Source organism: Bufo gargarizans, unplaced genomic scaffold, assembly GCF_014858855.1.
Source record: "Bufo gargarizans isolate SCDJY-AF-19 unplaced genomic scaffold, ASM1485885v1 fragScaff_scaffold_289_pilon:::fragment_2:::debris, whole genome shotgun sequence".
In the NCBI taxonomy this organism is placed as follows: Eukaryota; Metazoa; Chordata; class Amphibia; order Anura; family Bufonidae; genus Bufo; species Bufo gargarizans.
The window spans coordinates 673,159-694,980 of NW_025334083.1; positions in this window are offsets into that span (position 1 = coordinate 673,159).

Genomic DNA, 21,822 nt, shown 5'->3' on the forward strand with positions numbered 1-21,822 from the left:
ATAATTCTTTAGGTGAGTGTATGCTGGCTCTTTAAGAGCCAGAAGGAGAGTGCGCTGCGTGTCCTACAGGCGCTGTAGCACAACCATTCTTTAGTTGATTTTCTTGTCACCTTGGGTCAATGTTTTGCTGTATCACTGAACATCTTTTCAGCTTGTGGTCATGGAGGACCTTTCACCATGTTTCACAGTTGGGATGAGGTTTTGGTATTTGTGGGCAGTTTACTTTCTCAAAAAGAGTTATGCATTTGTGTTAAAATTCCACTCTTGCCTTATTTGTCCATAGAACGTTTACCCAGAAGCATAATGGAACTGGTGTTGGGGATAACTTGAGGCAAGCCATGATGTTTTGTTTTGGACAGCAGTGGCTTCCTTTCATGGTTACTATTCTTGTTCAGTATTTTTTTAATAGTGAAACTGGAACAGAGGTTTTTGCAGTTAGAGTGTACTGATGTTACCCTAAGGTTACTTCTCACTTTCTTCAGGATTGACAATTTTGCTCTTGTGATCTTGACAGAATGTCAACTCTAAGGAAGAATAATAAAAGTTCAGCAATATTTTTATAGTCTTTTCTAACTTCTTGCATTGCTAATTTATTGGATACCTTTATTTGCTGGGCTCTGCAGGATGGAAAAGTGTACAAGCCTACTGCATCCTTTTTCTACAATGTACAGTATATGTTAAATATGGGACAAAAACCTAATGTGAACACAGCCCAACATGATCATTTTTGTGTGAATTATGTTGAGAATTCACAGTAGATTTCAACCTAAACATAAAAAGGTGGAAACCACTGTGAAAATCTGCAGCTTTTCCAAAACATAATAAACACACTGCATATTTGAAAATCTTCAGCATGCTCGTTGTACCCCAACATGTGAATGCTGTGCATTGCAGTTTAAGGCCTCCTGCACACGAACGTGTGCTTCTCATTGCCGTATTGTGGACCGCATTGGCGGATCCGCAATACATGAGCACCGTTCCGTGTGCATTCCGCATCACGGATTCAGACCCATTTACTTCAATGGGTCCGCAAATCCGGAGATGCAGAATGGTGCGAAACGGAAGCACGGAAAGGAACCCTACGGGAGCACTACGGAGTGCTTCTGTGGGGTTTCGTCCCGTACTTCTGTTTTTCAAAAAGATAGAACATGTCCTATCTTTTTGTGGAACGGCCGGATCACGGACCCATTAAAGTGAATGGGTCCGCAATCTGCTGCGGCTGCCCCACGGACGGTGTTCGTGCATTGCGGCCTGCATTTTGTGGGCCGCAGCACTACCACTGGGGCAGTTCGTGTGCAGGAGGCCAAAGTTGAAGGTTTACAGCAGGCATCCTCAAACTGCAGCCCTCCAGCTGTTGTAAAACTACAACTCCCACAATGCCCTGCTCTAGGCTGATACCTGTAGGCTGTTCGGGCATGCTGGGAGTTGTAGTTTTGCAACAGCTGGAGGGCCGCAGTTTGAGGATGCCTGTTTACAGCCTCAGTAGAAAATGTGTATCAGGACTCCCCACCTACCTGTGCACCAGCTATACACTCCTGCCTTATAACCTGAATGTACATTTAACAAAGACTAACCAAATCTAATACTTTAATAGCCCTCCAGTAGATTCTCCCTATAAGAGTACATTCACACAACCATATGTATTTTGTGGTCCACAAACCACAGATCCGTAAAATATGCATACCGTCCGCGTGATGTCTGCTTAGTAGGGATGAGCGAACCCGAACTGTATAGTTCGGGTTCGTACCGAATTTTGGGTGTCTGTGACACAGACCCGAACCCGGACATTTTCGTAAAAGTCCGGGTTCGGGTTCGGTGTTCGTCGCTTTCTTGGCGCTTTTTGAAAGGCTGCAAAGCAGCCAATCAACAAGCGTCATACTACTTGCCCCAAGAGGCCGTCACAGCCATGCCTACTATTGGCATGGCTGTGATTGGCCAGTGCAGCATGTGACCCAGCCTCTATTTAAGCTGGAGTCACGTAGCGCCGCACGTCACTCTGCTCTGATCAGTATAGGGAGAGGTTGCAGCTGCGACGTTAGGGCGAGATTAGCCAGTGATTAACTCCTCCAAAAGACTTCATTCAGAGATCGATCTGCAGCTGTGGATTGAACTGCTGCTATTGAATTGCTCACTGTTTTTAGGCTGCCCAGAGCGTTTTTCAGTCACTTTTTTCTGGGGTGATCGGCGGCCATTTTGTGTATTCTGGTGTGCTAGCACAAGCTGCCACCAAGTGCATTTAACCCTCAATAGTGTGGTTGCTTTTTGGCCTTATCCTACATCAGGGTGAAGCTGTCACACCAAGTGCATTTAACCATCAATAGTGTAGTTATTTTTTGGCCATATACTACATCAGGGGCAAGCTGTCACCAAGAGCATTTAACCCTCAATAGTGTGGTTGTTTTTTGGCTATATCCTATATCAGGGTCAAGCTGTCACACCAAGTGCATTTAACCATCAATAGTGTGGTTATTTTTTGGCCATATACTACATCAGGGGCAAGCTGTCACCAAGTGCATTTAACCCTCAATAGTGTGGTTGTTTTTTGGCTATATCCTACATCAGGGTCAAGCTGTCACACCAAGTGCATTTAACCATCAATAGTGTGGTTATTTTTTGGCCATATCCCAGTCTAATTCTGACTGTAAACGTATACCTGTCACCCAGCGCCTAAATAATAGGCCTCAAATTTATAGTCATCCAAATCTGTGGTTATTGCTGTAGCTGGTCAAGTTATTTAGTGTCCGTCAAAGCACAGTTTTTGTTCTGGGTTGAAATACAATTCCCAATTTAGCAATTCTCTAAATTAGTGGTTTCTGCTGTATCAGGCCTACTTTAAATTTATTCCTAAAAGGGTATATTAGATTCAAGGTGCAGATAGGGTCATTCTCAATAACTTCACACAAACGCTACTGTGCATATCCCAGTCTAATTCTGTCTATAAACGTATACCTGTCACCCAGCGCCTAAATAATAGGCCTCAAATTTATAGTCAGCTAAATCTGTGGTTATTGCTGTAGCTGGTCAAGTTATTTAGTGTTCGTCAAAGCACAGTTTTTGTTCTGGGTTGAAATACAATTCCCAATTTAGCAATTCTCTAAATTAGTGGTTTCTGCTGTATCAGACCTACTTTAAATTTAGCCCTAAAAGGGTATATTAGATTCAAGGTGCAGATAGGGTCATTCTCAATAACTTCACACACACGCTACTGTGCATATCCCAGTCGAATTCTGTCTGTAAATGTATACCTGTCACCCAGCGCCTAAATAATAGGCCTCAAATTTATAGTCATCCAAATCTGTGGTTATTGCTGTAGCTGGTCAAGTTATTTAGTGTCCGTCAAAGCACAGTTTTTGTTCTGGGTTGAAATACAATTCCCAATTTAGCAATTCTCTAAATTAGTTGTTTCTGCTGTATCAGGCCTACTTTAAATTTATCCCTAAAAGGGTATATTAGATTCAAGGTGCAGATAGGGTCATTCTCAATAACTTCACACACACGCTACTGTGCATATCCCAGTCTAATTCTGTCTGTAAACGTATACCTGTCACCCAGCGCCTAAATAATAGGCCTCAAATTTATAGTCATCCAAATCTGTGGTTATTGCTGTAGCTGGTCAAGTTATTTAGTGTCCGTCAAAGCACAGTTTTTGTTCTGGGTTGAAATACAATTCCCAATTTAGCAATTCTCTAAATTAGTGGTTTCTGCTGTATCAGGCCTACTTTAAATGTATCCCTAAAAGGGTATATTAGATTCAAGGTGCACATAGGGTAATTATCAATAACTTCACACACACACTACTGTGCATATCCCAGTCTAATTCTGTCTGTAAACGTATACCTGTCACCCAGCGCCTAAATAATAGGCCTCAAATTTATAGTCATCCAAATCTGTGGTTATTGCTGTAGCTGGTCAAGTTATTTAGTGTCCGTCAAAGCACAGATTTTGTTCTGGGTTGAAATACAATTCCCAATTTAGCAATTCTCTAAATTAGTGGTTTCTGCTGTATCAGGCCTACTTTAAATGTATCCCTAAAAGGGTATATTAGATTCAAGGTGCACATAGGGTAATTCTCAATAACTTCACACACACGCTACTGTGCATATCCCAGTCTAATTCTGTCTGTAAACGTATACCTGTCACCCAGCGCCTTAATAATAGGCCTCAAATTTATAGTCAGCTAAATCTGTGGTTACTGCTGTGCCTGTATTAGTGTAATACGGTACCTAAATAGATAGCCAGATAGTGTTAGGTGTCTTTAAAAAAAGGCCTGAATTTGAATTCAATACATTGGGCCAAATAATATTTTTGTTGTTGTGGTAAACGATAACAATGAAGAAAACATCTAGTAAAGGACGCGGACATGGTCGTGGTGGTGTTAGTGGACCTTCTGGTGCTGGGAGAGGACGTGGCCGTTCTGCCACAGCCACACGTCCTAGTGTACCAACTACCTCAGGTCCCAGTAGCCGCCATAATTTACAGCGATATTTGGTGGGGCCCAATGCCGTTCTAAGGATGGTAAGGCCTGAGCAGGTACAGGCATTAGTCAATTGGGTGGCCGACAGTGGATCCAGCACGTTCACATTATCTCCCACCCAGTCTTCTGCAGAAAGTGCACAGATGGCACCTGAAAACCAAGCCCATCAGTCTGTCACATCACCCCCATGCATACCAGGGAAACTGTCTGAGCCTCAAGTTATGCAGCAGTCTATTATGCTGTTTGAAGACTCCGCTGGCAGGGTTTCCCAAGGGCATCCACCTAGCCCTTCCCCAGCGGTGGAAGACATAGAATGCACTGACGCACAACCACTTATGTTTCCTGATGATGAGGACATGGGAATACCACCTCAGCATGTCTCTGATGATGAGGAAACACAGGTGCCAACTGCTGCGTCTTTCTGCAGTGTGCAGACTGAACAGGAGGTCAGGGATCAAGACTGGGTGGAAGACGATGCAGGGGACGATGAGGTCCTAGACCCCACATGGAATGAAGGTCGTGCCACTGACTTTCACAGTTCGGAGGAAGAGGCAGTGGTGAGACCGAGCCAACAGCGTAGCAAAAGAGGGAGCAGTGGGCAAAAGCAGAACACCCGCCGCCAAGAGACTCCGCCTGCTACTGACCGACGCCATCTGGGACCGAGCACCCCAAAGGCAGCTTCAAGGAGTTCCCTTCTTCAAACAATGTGCTGACGACAAGACCCGAGTGGTTTGCACGCTGTGCCATCAGAGCCTGAAGCGAGGCATTAACGTTCTGAACCTTAGCACAACCTGCATGACCAGGCACCTGCATGCAAAGCATGAACTGCAGTGGAGTAAACACCTTAAAAACAAGGAAGTCACTCAGGCTCCCCCTGCTACCTCTTCTGCTGCTGCCGCCTCGGCCTCTTCTGCTGCTGCCGCCTCGGCCTCTTCCTCCGCCTCTGGAGGAACGTTGGCACCTGCCGCCCAGCAAACAGGGGATGTACCACCAACACCACCACCACCTCCGTCACCAAGCATCTCAACCATGTCACACGGCAGAGTTCAGCTCTCCATCTCACAAACATTTGAGAGAAAGCGTAAATTCCCACCTAGCCACCCTCGATCCCTGGCCCTGAATGCCAGCATTTCTAAACTACTGGCTTATGAAATGCTGTCATTTAGGCTGGTGGACACAGACAGCTTCAAACAGCTCATGTCGCTTGCTGTCCCACAGTATGTTGTTCCCAGCTAGCACTACTTCTCCAAGAGAGCCGTGCCTTCCCTGCACAACCAAGTATCCGATAAAATCAAGTGTGCACTGCGCAACGCCATCTGTGGCAAGGTCCACCTAACCACAGATACGTGGACCAGTAAGCACGGCCAGGGACGCTATATCTCCCTAACTGCACACTGGGTACCAGGCGGAGAGCTGTTTGGCGCACGTCCTTCCGCCGCCAAGGATTGCAGGGCAACATTCTTTGCCTCCTGTTGCCACCTCCTCCTACTCAGCTTCCTCCTCCTCTTCTTCCACCTGCTCATCAAGTCAGCCACATACCTTCACCACCAACTTCAGCACAGCCCGGGGTAAACGTCAGCAGGCCATTCTGAAACTCATATGTTTGGGGGACAGGCCCCACACCGCACAGGAGTTGTGGCGGGGTATAGAACAACAGACCGACGAGTGGTTGCTGCCGGTGAGCCTCAAGCCCGGCCTGGTGGTGTGCGATAATGGGCGAAATCTCGTTGCAGCTCTGGGACTAGCCGGTTTGACGCACATCCCTTGCTTGGCGCATGTGCTGAATTTGGTGGTGCAGAAGTTCATTCACAACTACCCCGACATGTCAGAGCTGCTGCATGAAGTGCGGGCCATCTGTTCGCGCTTCCGGCGTTCACATCCTGCCGCCGCTCGCCTGTCTGCGCTACAGCGTAACTTCGGCCTTCCCGCTCACCGCCTCATATGCGACGTGCCCACCAGGTGGAACTCCACCTTGCACATGCTGGACAGACTGTGCGAGCAGCAGCAGGCCATAGTGGAGTTTCAGCTGCAGCACGCACGGGTCAGTCGCACTGCGGCACAGCACCACTTCACCACCAATGACTGGGCCTCCATGCGAGACCTGTGTGCCCTGTTGCGCTGTTTCGAGTACTCCACCAACATGGCCAGTGGCGATGACGCCTGTCACGGAAGGTGTACAGGAAACAAGACAACGCAAAATGAATATATGACTCACTGGATCCAAAACTAAGGAACAAAAGGGAGACCCCTGCATAAGACCTGGCACTCTCCCTGACTGCTCAGCCTATGCGAAAATCCCAATGGTGGATGATCGCATATCCACGTACCTCGACCATAAACCACCTGAACACCCTACAATAGTGAGGGGACACGACCACCGGCTCCCTACACTAGACACGGAGGGAGTCAGGGTCACCTGGGATCCTGCAAACAGAAAATCACAAATAAATGTACAGCAGTTATCTTGTAGAAGGCTGGAAAATAGGATCAGCATGCACACACACTCCAGGAAGTTGTATAAGCCGCACACTAATGCATTATGGGGAGGAATTTAAAGGGATGCAATCAGTCCAACTACATGACAGCTGAGAGAGGCTAACGAGATGAGGAACTAATATTCAAAACAAAGAAAACTCAAGGAGGAGGTTCTGAAAGGCTTCTGTCAGAGCTTCTCAGCTGTCTGGTTGTGACAGTACCCCTCCCTCTACGAGTGGACTCCGGACACTCAGAGCCCACCTTCTCAGGATGGGACCTATGGAAAGCCCTGATGAGACGAGTGGCCTTAATGTCTGTCACTGGGTCCCACATCCTCTCCTCAGGACCATAACCCTCCCAATGAACGAGGTACTGGAGAGAACCGCGGACAAGACGAGAATCTACAATCCTAGAGACCTGAAATTCAAGATTCCCATCAACCATAATCGGAGGAGGAGGCAAAGGCGAGGGTACAATGGGTTGAACATAAGGTTTCAATAAGGACTTATGAAAAACATTATGGATCTTCCAAGTCTGAGGAAGATCAAGACGGTAGGCAACAGGATTGATGACAGACAGGATTTTGTAAGGCCCAATAAACCTAGGACCCAACTTCCAGGAGGAAGTGATATTCTTGGTAGACAACCACACCAGATCACCAACATTCAGGTCCGGACCAGGCACACGTCTCTTATCTGCCACACGCTTATATCTCTCACTCATGCTCTTTAGATTATCCTGAATCTTTTGCCAAATAGAAGACAAAGACGAGGAGAATCTGTCCTCATCAGGTAAACCAGAAGACCCTTCTCTCTCGAGAAAGTCCCAAACTGCGGATGAAACCCATATGCACCAAAAAATGGTGACTTATCAGAGGACTCCTGACGACGGTTATTTAAAGCAAACTCAGCAAGGGACAAAAAAGAACACCAATCCTCCTGATTCTCTGCCACAAAACAGCGCAGATATGTCTCCAGATTCTGATTGACGCGCTCTGTCTGGCCATTCGACTGCGGGTGGAAAGCAGAAGAGAATGACAACCGAACCCCCAAGCGAGAACAGAAAGCCTTCCAGAATCTGGAAACAAACTGCGTGCCCCTATCAGAGACTATGTCTGAAGGAATACCATGCAATTTGACAATGTGATCAATAAAAGCCTGCGCCAGCGTCTTAGCATTGGGCAAACCAGGAAGCGGGATGAAATGCACCATTTTGCTAAAACGGTCCACCACCACCAGAATCACAGTCTTCCCCGAGGAACGAGGCAGGTCCGTTATGAAGTCCATGGACAGATGTGTCCAAGGACGAGAAGGAATGGGTAAAGGAAGGAGAGGACCTGATGGCCGTGAATGAGGGACTTTGGCACGAGCGCAAGTCTCGCAGGCTGCCACAAAACCCTCAACCGACTTACGAAGCACAGGCCACCAGAATCTCTGAGCGATGAGATCCACTGTGGCTCTTGCCCCCGGGTGCCCAGCAAGGACCGTATAGTGGTGTTCCTTAAAAATCTTGTGTCTTAAAGCGAGAGGCACAAACAACCTCCCAGGAGGACAAAGATCAGGAGCCTCTGACTGGGCTGCCTGCACCTCTGCCTCCAATTCAGGAAAAAGAGCAGAGACCACCACACCTTCAGCCAAAATGGGACCCGGGTCTTCAAAATTCCCACCTCCCGGAAAACAACGTGACAGGGCATCTGCCTTCACATTCTTAACCCCAAGGCGGAACGTGACAACAAAATTAAACCTTGTAAAGAACAAAGACCATCTGGCCTGTCTCGGGTTCAGACGCTTGGCTGACTCCAAGTAGGCCAGATTTTTATGGTCAGTAAACACGGTAATAGGGTGTCTGGCTCCCTCTAGCCAATGGCACCATTCCTCAAAAGCCAACTTGATGGCCAACAATTCCCTATCTCCCACATCGTAATTTCTCTCTGCGGAGGAGAGTTTCTTCGAGAAAAAGGCACACGGTTGCCATTTGGCAGGAGAGGAACCCTGAGACAAGACCGCACCCACACCCACCTCAGAAGCATCAACCTCAACTATGAAGGGTAGAGAAATATCAGGTTGTACCAAGATGGGAGCGGAAGCAAAACTCTCCTTGATATTAGAAAAGGCCTTAAGGAAGAAAAATCTACCCCCTTTTTGGTCATATCAGTGAGTGGTTTAACAATAGAGGAATAATTCAAAATAAACTTCCTGTATTAATTGGCAAAGCCCAAAAAACGCATCAGCACCTTCTGATTCTCAGGAAGCTCCCACTCAACACAGCGCAGACCTTCTCGGGGTCCATGCGAAAACCAGAAGCGGAGAGAAGAAACCCCAGAAATTGAATTTTTGGAACCGCAAACACACATTTTTCCAGTTTCGCGTATAATTTATTCTCCCGCAGGATGAGCAAGACCTGACGTAAGTGTTCCTTATGAGTTTTGAAATCAGGAGAAAAAATCAAAATGTCATCCAAATACACTAATACAAATTTCCCCATTAAATGATAAAAAATGCTGTTCACGAAATGCTGAAAAACGGCTGGGGCATTCATCAAACCAAAAGGCATAACCAAATTCTCAAAATGGCCCTCAGGGGTATTGAAGGCCGTCTTCCATTCGTCTCCTTCTCTGACCCTGACCAGGTTGTATGCCCCTCTTAGATCTAATTTGGAAAATACTTTAGCCCCAACAATCTGGTTAAACAGGTCCGGGATCAGAGGAAGCGGATAAGGGTCACGAATAGTGATACTGTTCAGCTCCCTGAAATCCAGACAAGGTCTTAAAGAACCATCTTTATTCTTAACAAAGAAAAAACCAGCGGCAACAGGTGACTTCGAGGGTCGTATGTGTCCTTTTCTCAGACTCTCCGAGATATAAGCACGCATAGTGATCCTTTCAGGTTGGGAAAGATTGTATAAACGAGATTTAGGGAGCTTGGCGCCTGGGATGAGATTAATAGGGCAATCGTACTCCCTGTGCGGGGGCAAATCCTGAACTCCACTCTCAGAGAAGACATCCGAAAATTCAGAGAGAAAAGGTGGTAGTCTTAGTAGAAACCTCTGAAACAGATGTCGTGAGGCAATTCTCTCTGCAAAAGTCACTCCAACCATTTATTTGCCTCGCTTGCCAATCAATGGTGGGGTTATGTTTAGTGAGCCAGGGTAGCCCCAACACAAGAGGAGTAGGTAATCCGCTAAGGACGAAACATGACACATCCTCAACATGAGCATCACTCACAATTAAACAAATATTGTGAACTATGCCCTTTAATGATTTCTGAGAAAGTGGAGCGGAATCAATAGCAAAAACAGGAATGTCCTTTCCCAAAGTGCACACCTGGAAACCATGAGTTATCGCAAAATGATTATCAATGAGATTGACAGCTGCTCCACTATCTACAAAAATCTCACAAAAAATGTTCTTGCTCTCTAGTGCCACCCTGGCAGGCAGGACAAAACGGGAACTACAAGCAAACGGAAAACCTTCAATTTCCGCCTCAACCCTGCCAATAGTAACAGATGGAACATTTTTTAAAGATTTTTTCCTTTTTGTTTCATTATTACTCCCAGAAAACTGCCTGAATCTCCTAGAGGGACAAATATTTGCCAAATGATTTATACCTCCACAACAAAAACAAACCTTCCCAACCTTGGGGGCTGAATCTTCATTTGTCAGAGGCAATCAACCCCAGCTGCATGGGCTCCTGCTCAGAAGGGGCTGACAGCGACTGAGACCCCTGCGCATAGAATGAGACCGCTGCACTGTCCTGGGACTGAGTATGACAGAAAGGAGAGATCTCTCCTCTCTCTCTAAGACGCCTGTCAATACGAACGGCCTGAGACATAGCACAGTCCAAGGAGATAAGGCCTCTTATGAAAGGCAAATGCATCTTTCAATCCCTCTGAAAGACCATGGCAAAATTGACTTCGGAGTGCAGCATCATTCCAACCAGTATCAGCTGCCCATCTCCGAAATTCTGAGCAGTATATCTCTGCGGATTGTTTACCCTGGCATAACAGATGTAGTCTAGACTCAGCCAAAGCAACACGATCCGGATCATCATATATCTGACCCAGGGCTAAAAAGAAATCATCCACTGAACGGAGGGGCCGTGCCCCCACCGGCAGCGAAAAGGCCCACGACTGAGCGTTACCCCTGAGCAGCGATATAATGATCCCTACCCTCCGTTCCTCATCACTAGAGGAATGGGGAAGAAGGCGAAAATGGAGTTTGCAAGCCTCTCTGAAACGCACAAAATTCTCACTACCCCCAGAGAACGTATCCGGGAGCGAGATCTTAGGCTCAGAACAAACTCCATGAACGCAAGCTGAACCGGTCACTAGAAACTGAGAAAGAGTCTTACGGAGATCAGCTACCTCCAATGAAAGACCCTGGATCTGTTCAGTCAAAAGTGAAACCGGATCCATGCTTGAGACGGTTTTGGCGGCTTATAATGTCACAGAAGGTGTACAGGAAACAAGACAATGCAAAATGAATATATGACTCACTGGATCCAAAACTAAGGAACAAAAGGGAGACCCCTGCATAAGACCTGGCACTCTCCCTGACTGCTCAGCCTATGCAAAAATCCCAATGGTGGATGATCGCATATCCACGTACCTCGACTATATACCACCTGAACACCCTACAATAGTGAGGGGACACGACCACCGGCTCCCTACACTAGACACGCAGGGAGTCAGGGTCACCTGGGATCCAGCAAACAGAAAATCACAAATAAATGTACAGCACTTATCTTGTAGAAGGCTGGAAAATAGGATCAGCATCCACACACACTCAGGAAGTTGTATAAGCCGCACACTAATGCATTATGGGGAGGAATTTAAAGGGATGCAATCAGTCCAACTACATGACAGCTGAGAGAGGCTAACGAGATGAGGAGAACTGAAATTCAAAACAAAGAAAACTCAAGGAGGAGGTTCTGAAAGGTTTCTGTCAGAGCTTCTCAGCTGTCTGGTTGTGACAACGCCGTTATCAGCGTTACAATACCACTTCTATGTCTCCTTGAGAAAACACTTAGGGCGATGATGGAAGAGGAGGTGGCCCAGGAGGAGGAGGAGGAGGAAGAGGGGTCATTTTTAGCACTTTCAGGCCAGTCTCTTCGAAGTGACTCAGAGGGAGTTTTTTTGCAACAGCAGAGGCCAGGTACAAATGTGGCCAGCCAGGGCCCACTACTGGGGGACGAGGATGAGGAGGAGGTGGAGGAGGATGAGGATGAAGCATGGTCACAGCGGGGTGGCACCCAACGCAGCTCGGGCCCATCACTGGTGCGTGGCTGGGGGGAAATGCAGGACGATGACGATATGCCTCCCACAGAGGACAGCTTGTCCTTACCCCTGGGCAGCCTGGCACACATGAGCGACTACATGCTGCAGTGCCTGCGCAACGACAGCAGAGTTGCCCACATTTTAACGTGTGCGGACTACTGGGTTGCCACCCTGCTGGATCCACGGTACAAAGACAATGTGCCCACCTTACTTCCTGCACTGGAGCGTGATAGGAAGATGCGCGAGTACAAGCGCACGTTGGTAGACGCGCTACTGAGAGCATTCCCAAATGTCACAGGGGAACAAGTGGAAGCCCAAGGCCAAGGCAGAGGAGGAGCAAGAGGTCGCCAAGGCAGCTGTGTCACGGCCAGCTCCTCTGAGGGCAGGGTTAGCATGGCAGAGATGTGGAAAAGTTTTGTCAACACGCCACAGCTAACTGCACCACCACCTGATACGCAACGTGTTAGCAGGAGGCAACATTTCACTAACATGGTGGAACAGTACGTGTGCACACCCCTCCACGTACTGACTGATGGTTCGGCCCCATTCAACTTCTGGGTCTCTAAATTGACCACGTGGCCAGAGCTAGCCTTTTATGCCTTGGAGGTGCTGGCCTGCCCGGCAGCCAGCGTTTTGTCTGAACGTGTATTCAGCACGGCAGGGGGCGTCATTACAGACAAACGCAGCCGCCTGTCTACAGCCAATGTGGACAAGCTGACGTTCATAAAAATGAACCAGGCATGGATCCCACAGGACCTGTCCATCCCTTGTGCAGATTAGACATTAACTACCTCCCCTTAACTATATATTATTGTACTCCAGGGCACTTCCTCATTCAATCCTATTTTTATTTTCATTTTACCATTATATTGCGAGGCAACCCAAAGTTGAATGAACCTCTCCTCTGTCTGGGTGTCGGGGCCTAAATATATGCCAATGGACTTTTCCAATGTTGGGTGACGTGAAGCCTGATTCTGTGCTATATAATACATAAATCCACGGCACACTCAACCATTATTTAGTTTGCAAAAGAATGTTGTATTTTTATTGTGTCCAACACCAACAGATATAGTATCAGAAAGAACTGAAAAAGCAGGGCCAACGTTTCGGTCCTAACCGGACCTTGGTCACGGCCTGTGGGCAATACAGAGAAATATATATGACATCACTAGGTTGTTGGAGTACAATAGTCGGACATTGAACGGTAATTAAGAAAAACAAAGAAAAGTAACAATCCACATAATAAGGAAAATCATAAGTAGTACAGCTGAATGAGTGTTAGTATATTCTATGGTGGGGAAAATGAGCCCCAGGGCGAGGGCATGTCATGGGATCCAAATCCGCTTAGGGCAATATAGAATATTAATATGGATACTAGAAAATTATTAATAGAACCAGGGTCAAATGCTCCTTTAGATATAAGCAACTATGTATATAATTTGGACCTGGTCACAAAAATACGGAAATGAGGATCATACATGACCGGCCATCAACCATACAGCTCAAGTTGTCCACCACAAAAATATATATGAAGTCCATCATAAATACAAATTCAGCCCTCTAATGCATATCTTATCAGAGGAGCAAAGTAATATATCAAAGAAGTTTGCATACATTAAACATACACAATCACAATGCAGTCCAAGATCAGAATAGGAAAATTGATCAATGTCTTACCAATGTGCTTCTGGAGCGATGTGTAATCGTTGGTGGTATAGTATGAACTAACGATGTGTTGCTCGTTTATAGTGAGCTGACACGTGGGAAGCGGCGTCTGACGTCATCGCGCGGCGTCATCAGATCGCGTCGCATGTGTGTGGAACGCAGGGCGCATAGATAATGCGTCATCACTAGGCGTCTAGTGTTGCCTAGAAGCGCGGATCAGTAGATGGCGCATGCGTGGAAGTGATCAATAGTATCGTCCAAGGAAATACATATAGCTCCAAAACACTGGGCATCAGAGTAAATAGCGGCATATTAGTATATAGAATAGCGGCGTATACAACGAAATAAACAATATCATCAGATATAGAAGAACTTTGACAGTGATTTATGTAAAATATAATCAAAATTGGCAAATAGTCGAGATGTTCATTTTCCATGGTGTAAGTCGTTATATATCTTGTATCTTGAGATGTTATGCTATGTACCATCGTCAAATTAAATTCCGGGTCTCAGTTCTTCTAAATCGCAATAGATGTCTGGATTAGTTACAAATATAAATTAGTACAAGTTAATACAAAATAAGATAATGTGAAAATGAGGGTAGTATATATATATATGGAATAGACTTAAGTACAGTTGTTATTGGATAATAGAACCAATAACATTTATAATATCGACCACCCTCACTATCGTTATGTAATATCTGTCAACCTCCAAAACAAATTAATTAAAGGAATTAAAGATTTTAGAACAACATTGTAGTAGAAGACAACATATATTTACGTTTATAGGCCTACCTATACCTAAGTGTCAGCGCGTCTGAATGGAGAAACAGGAGATAAAAAGAGAGAAGTATGTAGTTAAGAAGACAATTATGATCAAGAACTGCATTCAAATATATATATCAATACAAGTGTCAAATTAGTCATACCAGATTATTTAATTTAGATTAATAGATCAAACTCCCGGTTTAATCCATAAGGTGTAATAGTTTTTAATTCATAAATCCAGAAGGACTCCTGCTGCCGCAATAACAGTTTGCGGTTGCCACCCCGTCTTGGCATTGGTACGTGATCAATAATCTGGAATTGTAGCTGGCTAACTGTATGCTGTGACTGTAAAAAGTGATGAGGTATGGGAAGTTCCGTTTTTTTACACCTAATGTCAGATTTATGTTTGCTGATCCGGTCACGGATGGATTGGGAGGTTTCGCCAATGTATGCCTGACCACATGGGCATTTAATTTTTTACACCTAATGTCAGATTTATGTTTGCTGATCCTTACCAAAAACATCCTTACCAAAGTCCCAATTTATGCGAGTCGGACGAATCGTGAGTGAATCCCACACCAGGGAGACCCGTCTACAAGAAATGGCTCAAAGGTTTCGCACACGCGGTTATCCGCAATCACTTTTAGACAAGGAGCTCAAACGAATATCTCTACAGGCCGCCTCCATTGATAGATCAAGCAACAAACCAAATCCTGTTCCACGAATACCGTTTATCACTACCTACCACTCATTAGTACCGAAGATACATCAGATCATCCGTAAACACTGGCCATTGCTCAAAAAATTTCATCCAGAAATTTCAGAATTTTCTTACCCAATGAGAATGTGTTACAAGCGCCCACGTAACCTTAGAGACTCCTTAGTTCATGCGGACATTGGCCCACAAAAACCCAAATTTTTACAGCCTACTCTGGCTCCTCGGAAAAATGGGACGTTTCCCTGTTTAAATTGTGCGCAATGTACCAATGTGAAAAAAGGCAACACATTCTCTCATCCACACTCTGGCAAAATATACAACATTAAAGGCTACTACTCTTGTGCAACATCCTATGTAGTCTACATGATTAAATGCCCATGTGGTCAGGCATACATTGGCGAAACCTCCCAATCCATCCGTGACCAGATCAGCAAACATAAATCTGACATTAGGTGTAAAAAAACGAAACTTCCCATACCTCATCACTTTTTACAGTCACAGCATACAGTTAGCCAGCTACAATTCCAGATTATTGATCACGTACCAATGCCAAGACGGGGTGGCAACCGCAAACTGTTATTGCGGCAGCGAGAGTCCTTCTGGATTTATGAATTAAAAACTATTACACCTTATGGATTAAACCGGGAGTTTGATCTATTAATCTAAATTAAATAATCTGGTATGACTAATTTGACACTTGTATTGATATATATATTTGAATGCAGTTCTTGATCATAATTGTCTTCTTAACTACATACTTCTCTCTTTTTATCTCCTGTTTCTCCATTCAGACGCGCTGACACTTAGGTATAGGTAGGCCTATAAACGCAAATATATGTTGTCTTCTACTACAATGTTGTTCTAAAATCTTTAATTCCTTTAATTAATTTGTTTTGGAGGTTGACAGATATTACATAACGATAGTGAGGGTGGTCGATATTATAAATGTTATTGGTTCTATTATCCAATAACAACTGTACTTAAGTCTATTCCATATATATATATACTACCCTCATTTTCACATTATCTTATTTTGTATTAACTTGTACTAATTTATATTTGTAACTAATCCAGACATCTATTGCGATTTAGAAGAACTGAGACCCGGAATTTAATTTGACGATGGTACATAGCATAACATCTCAAGATACAAGATATATAACGACTTACACCATGGAAAATGAACATCTCGACTATTTGCCAATTTTGATTATATTTTACATAAATCACTGTCAAAGTTCTTCTATATCTGATGATATTGTTTATTTCGTTGTATACGCCGCTATTCTATATACTAATATGCCTCTATTTACTCTGTTGCCCAGTGTTTTGGAGCTATGTGTATTTCCTTGGACGATACTATTGATCACTTCCACGCATGCGCCATCTACTGATCCGCGCTTCTAGGCAACACTAGACTCCTAGTGATGACGCATTATCTATGCGCCCTGCGTTCCACACACATGCGACGCGATCTGATGACGCCGCGCGATGACGTCAGACGCCGCTTCCCACGTGTCAGCTCACTATAAACGAGCAACACATCGTTAGTTCATACTATACCACCAACGATTACACATCGCTCCAGAAGCACATTGGTAAGACATTGATCAATTTTCCTATTCTGATCTTGGACTGCATTGTGATTGTGTATGTTTAATGTATGCAAACTTCTTTGATATATTACTTTGCTCCTCTGATAAGATATGCATTAGAGGGCTGAATTTGTATTTATGATGGACTTCATATATATTTTTGTGGTGGACAACTTGAGCTGTATGGTTGATGGCCGGTCATGTATGATCCTCATTTCCGTATTTTTGTGACCAGGTCCAAATTATATACATAGTTGCTTATATCTAAAGGAGCATTTGACCCTGGTTCTATTAATAATTTTCTAGTATCCATATTAATATTCTATATTGCCCTAAGCAGATTTGGATCCCATGACCTGCCCTCGCCCTGGGGCTCATTTTCCCCACCATAGAATATACTAACACTCATTCAGCTGTACTACTTATGATTTTCCTTATTATGTGGATTGTTACTTTTCTTTGTTTTTCTTAATTACCGTTCAATGTCCGACTATTGTACTCCAACAACCTAGTGATGTCATATATATTTCTCTGTATTGCCCACAGGCCGTGACCAAGGTCCGGTTAGGACCGAAACGTTGGCCCTGCTTTTTCAGTTCTTTCTGATACTATATCTGTTGGTGTTGGACACAATAAAAATACAACATTCTTTTGCAAACTAAATAATGGTTGAGTGTGCCGTGGATTTATGTATTATATATTAGTGGCATTAATAGCCTCTCCACTGAGCACCTCCAATCTGGGGATTTACCCCTTTACAAAACGGAGTGCCATTCCAATCTTTTTTGATTCTGTGCTATGACATGCAGACTGATTCTCTGCTGACATGAAGCCAGATTCTCTGTTACGGGACCTCTCTCCTCTGCCTGGGTGCCTGGGCCTAAATATATGACAATGGACTCTTACAGTGGTGGCTGACGTGAAGCCTGATTCTCTGCTATGACATGCAAACTGATTCTCTGCTGACATGAAGCCAGATTCTCTGTTACAGGACCTCTCTCCTCTGCCTGGGTGCCTGGGCCTAAATATATGCCAATGGACTGTTCCAATGTTGGGTGACGTGAAGCCTGATTCTCTGCTATGACATGCAGACTGATTCTCTGCTGACATGAAGCCAGATTCTCTGTAACGGGACCTCTTTCCTCTGCTTGGGTGCCTGGTACTAAATATATGACAATGGACTGTTACAGTGGTGGCTGACGTGAAGCCTGATTCTCTGCTATGACATGCAGACTGATTCTCTGCTGACATGAAACCAGATTCTCTGTTAAGGGACCTCTCTCCTCTGCCTGGGTGCCTGGGCCTAAATATATGACAATGGACTGTTACAGTGGTGGCTGACGTGAAGCCTGATTCTCTGCTATGACATGCAGACTGATTCTCTGCTGACATGAAGCCAGATTCTCTGTTACGGGACCTCTCTCCTCTGCCTGGGTGCCTGGGCCTAAATATATGACAATGGACTGTTACAGTGGTGGCTGACGTGAAGCCTGATTCTCTGCTAAGACATGCAGACTGATTCTCTGCTGACATGAAGCCAGATTCTCTGTTAAGGGACCTCTCTCCTCTGCCTGGGACTAAATATCTGACAATGGACTGTTACAGTGGTGGCTGACGTGAAGCCTGATTCTCTGCTATGACATGCAGACTGATTCTCTGCTGACATGAAGCCAGATTCTCTGTTACAGGACCTCTCTCCTCTGCCTGGGTGCCTGGGCCTAAATATATGCCAATGGACTGTTCCAATGTTGGGTGACGTGAAGCCTGATTCTCTGCTATGACATGCAGACTGATTCTCTGCTGACATGAAGCCAGATTCTCTGTAACAGGACCTCTCTCCTCTGCCTGGGTGCCTGGGCCTAAATATATGACAATGGACTGTTACAGTGGTGGCTGACGTGAAGCCTGATTCTCTGCTATGACATGCAGACTGATTCTCTGCTGACATGAAGCCAGATTCTCTGTTAAGGGACCTCTCTCCTCTGCCTGGGTGCCTGGGCCTAAATATATGACAATGGACTGTTACAGTGGTGGCTGACGTGAAGCCTGATTCTCTGCTATGACATGCAGACTGATTCTCTGCTCACATGAAGCCAGATTCTCTGTTATGGGACCTCTCTCCTCTGCCTGGGTGCCTGGGCCTAAATATATGACAATGGACTGTTACAGTGGTTGCTGACGTGAAGCCTGATTCTGTGCTATGACATGCAGACTGATTCTCTGCTGACATGAAGCCAGATTCTCTGTTACGGGACCTCTCTCCTCTGCCTGGGTGCCTGGGCCTAAATATATGACAATGGACTGTTACAGTGGTGGCTGACGTGAAGCCTGATTCTCTGCTATGACATGCAGACTGATTCTCTGCTGACATGAAGCCAGATTCTCTGTTACGGGACCTCTCTCCTCTGCCTGGGTGCCTGGCCCTAAATATATGACAATGGACTGTTACAGTGGTGGCTGACGTGAAGCCTGATTCTCTGCTATGACATGCAGACTGATTCTCTGCTGACATGAAGCCAGATTCTCTGTTACGGGACCTCTCTCCTCTGCCTGGGTGCCTGGGCCTAAATATATGACAATGGACTGTTACAGTGGTGGCTGACGTGAAGCCTGATTCTCTGCTATGACATGCAAACTGATTCTCTGCTGACATGAAGCCAGATTCTCTGTTACGGAACCTCTCTCCTCTACCTGGGTGCCTGGGCCTAAATATATGACAATGGACTGTTACAGTGGTGGCTGACGTGAAGCCTGATTCTCTGCTATGACATGGAGACTGATTCTCTGCTGACATGAAGCCAGATTCTCTGTTACGGGACCTCTCTCCTCTGCCTGGGTGCCTGGGCCTAAATATATGACAATGGACTGTTACAGTGGTGGCAGACGTGAAGCCTGATTCTCTGCTATGACATGCAGACTGATTCTCTGCTGACATGAAGCCAGATTCTCTGTTACGGGACCTCTCTCCTCTGCCTGGGTGCCTGGGCCTAAATATATGACAATGGACTGTTGCAGTGGTGGGTGACGTGAAGCCAGATTCTCTGCTATGGGACCTCTCTCCAATTGATATTGGTTAATTTTTATTTATTTTATTTTTATTTTTATTCATTTCCCTAGCCACATTTGTTTGCAGGGGATTTACCTACATGTTGCTGCCTTTTGCAGCCCTCTAGCCCTTTCCTGGGCTGTTTTACAGCCTTTTTAGTGCCAAAAAGTTCGGGTCCCCATTGACTTCAATGGGGTTTGGGTTCGGGACGAAGTTCGGGTCGGGTTCGGAACCCGAACCCGAACATTTCCGGGAAGTTCGGCCGAACTTCTCGAACCCGAACATCCAGGTGTTCGCTCAACTCTACTGCTTAGCCTTTTCATTGTGCCGCTGTGTCCCCAGCTCTGTTCTGGTGCCTAAACTGCTAAGGCACAGGGAGGAGGAGACCTCAGCTCTCCTTAATGGGCATAGAAAAATGGGAAGTACACGTGAAATTTGGTAGATCTCACAAGAACAGGCTATGTAAGCGAACATAGTACTCGCGATGGCATCTGCTGGAGGAGGACTACTGAAGAAGGTACTAGTTATAGAAAAAAAACTGGTGTGTTTTCTCATTATAAATGGTTTCAGCATGCTACTGCCCAGGGTAGAGGACTAGAGCATGGGACATAAGTCTTCTCAGTTCATGGCATTCCAGTAAGGCTATGTCCGCATTTGCACTGAACTCTCTATTCAGGGCCACTGCCACAGATTTTAGTTCACTATTTTGTCCTGTATAATGCTGGTATCCATGTTGGAAACACAATGGACCCCATTATTGTAAGAGGAGTCCATCTAGCACCATTCACTTTGTAATTTGATGGAAACAATGCTCTCTGTTATTTCCATTGTTCTTCTCCTATAGCAGTGCAGAGCAATGGAAATAAGTGGTGCCAATGTGAACAGGACTGAAATGATACCTATGTTAAAGGATAACTGTCATATATATATATTTTTCCGCTAAAGTGTAGGGCAAGTAATAGGTAGACAGAGACGGGTGGCCCTTAGCAACGTTCTTTTGAAGAGTGTTTTGCTAAGGGCCATTTCAGCCCCAGTTTTCTACCAAAAATAAACATTTTGGCTAAATAAAGTCTATTGCAAAATTGTTACCTATCACTTGCCCTACACTTTAGCAAAAACATAAATAAATATGACAGTTATCCTTTAAAGATATATAGAAAGCATCCCCAAAATTTTCCATGGATACATTGGGTAAAATGCAGCACCCAAAACAGCCAGCAAGGTATGCGTGTGCTTAACAGAACTGCTTTTAACCAGTCTTGGAGCCCTAAACTTCTACAGCAGGGATGCTCAACCTGCAGCCCTCCAGCTGTTGCAAAACTACAACTCCCAGCACAGCTATCAGCCTACAGCAGGGCATGGTGAGAGTTGTAGTTTTAGAACAGCTGGAAGGCTGCAGGTTGAGCATTCTGTTCTACAGAGATCAGCAACCTCTGGCCACTCCAGCTGTGGGGAAACTACAGCTCCCAGCATCCTCCATTAGCTTCAATAGGAGTTTCTGAAAACAACCAAGCAAGTGTGCATGCTGGGAGTTGTAGTTTCACCACAGCTGGCGTGCCAGAGGTTGCTGATCCCTGGGTTACTATGTGCACTATTATGACGATCCATAAGCGATAGTCTAGTATAGAACATAGGAAGTGTTATATCTATATTAGAATGGAAAATGCTGATGGACATACGCCTACTGCTCTGAATGCAAGCACAAGTCAGATACACCTGACCTCTGAACACTGAGCTCACTGTTTGCTTGGACTTAGAACCTCAGCTCTGACAACACAGCAAAAAGGTATATAACAAAGTGACCC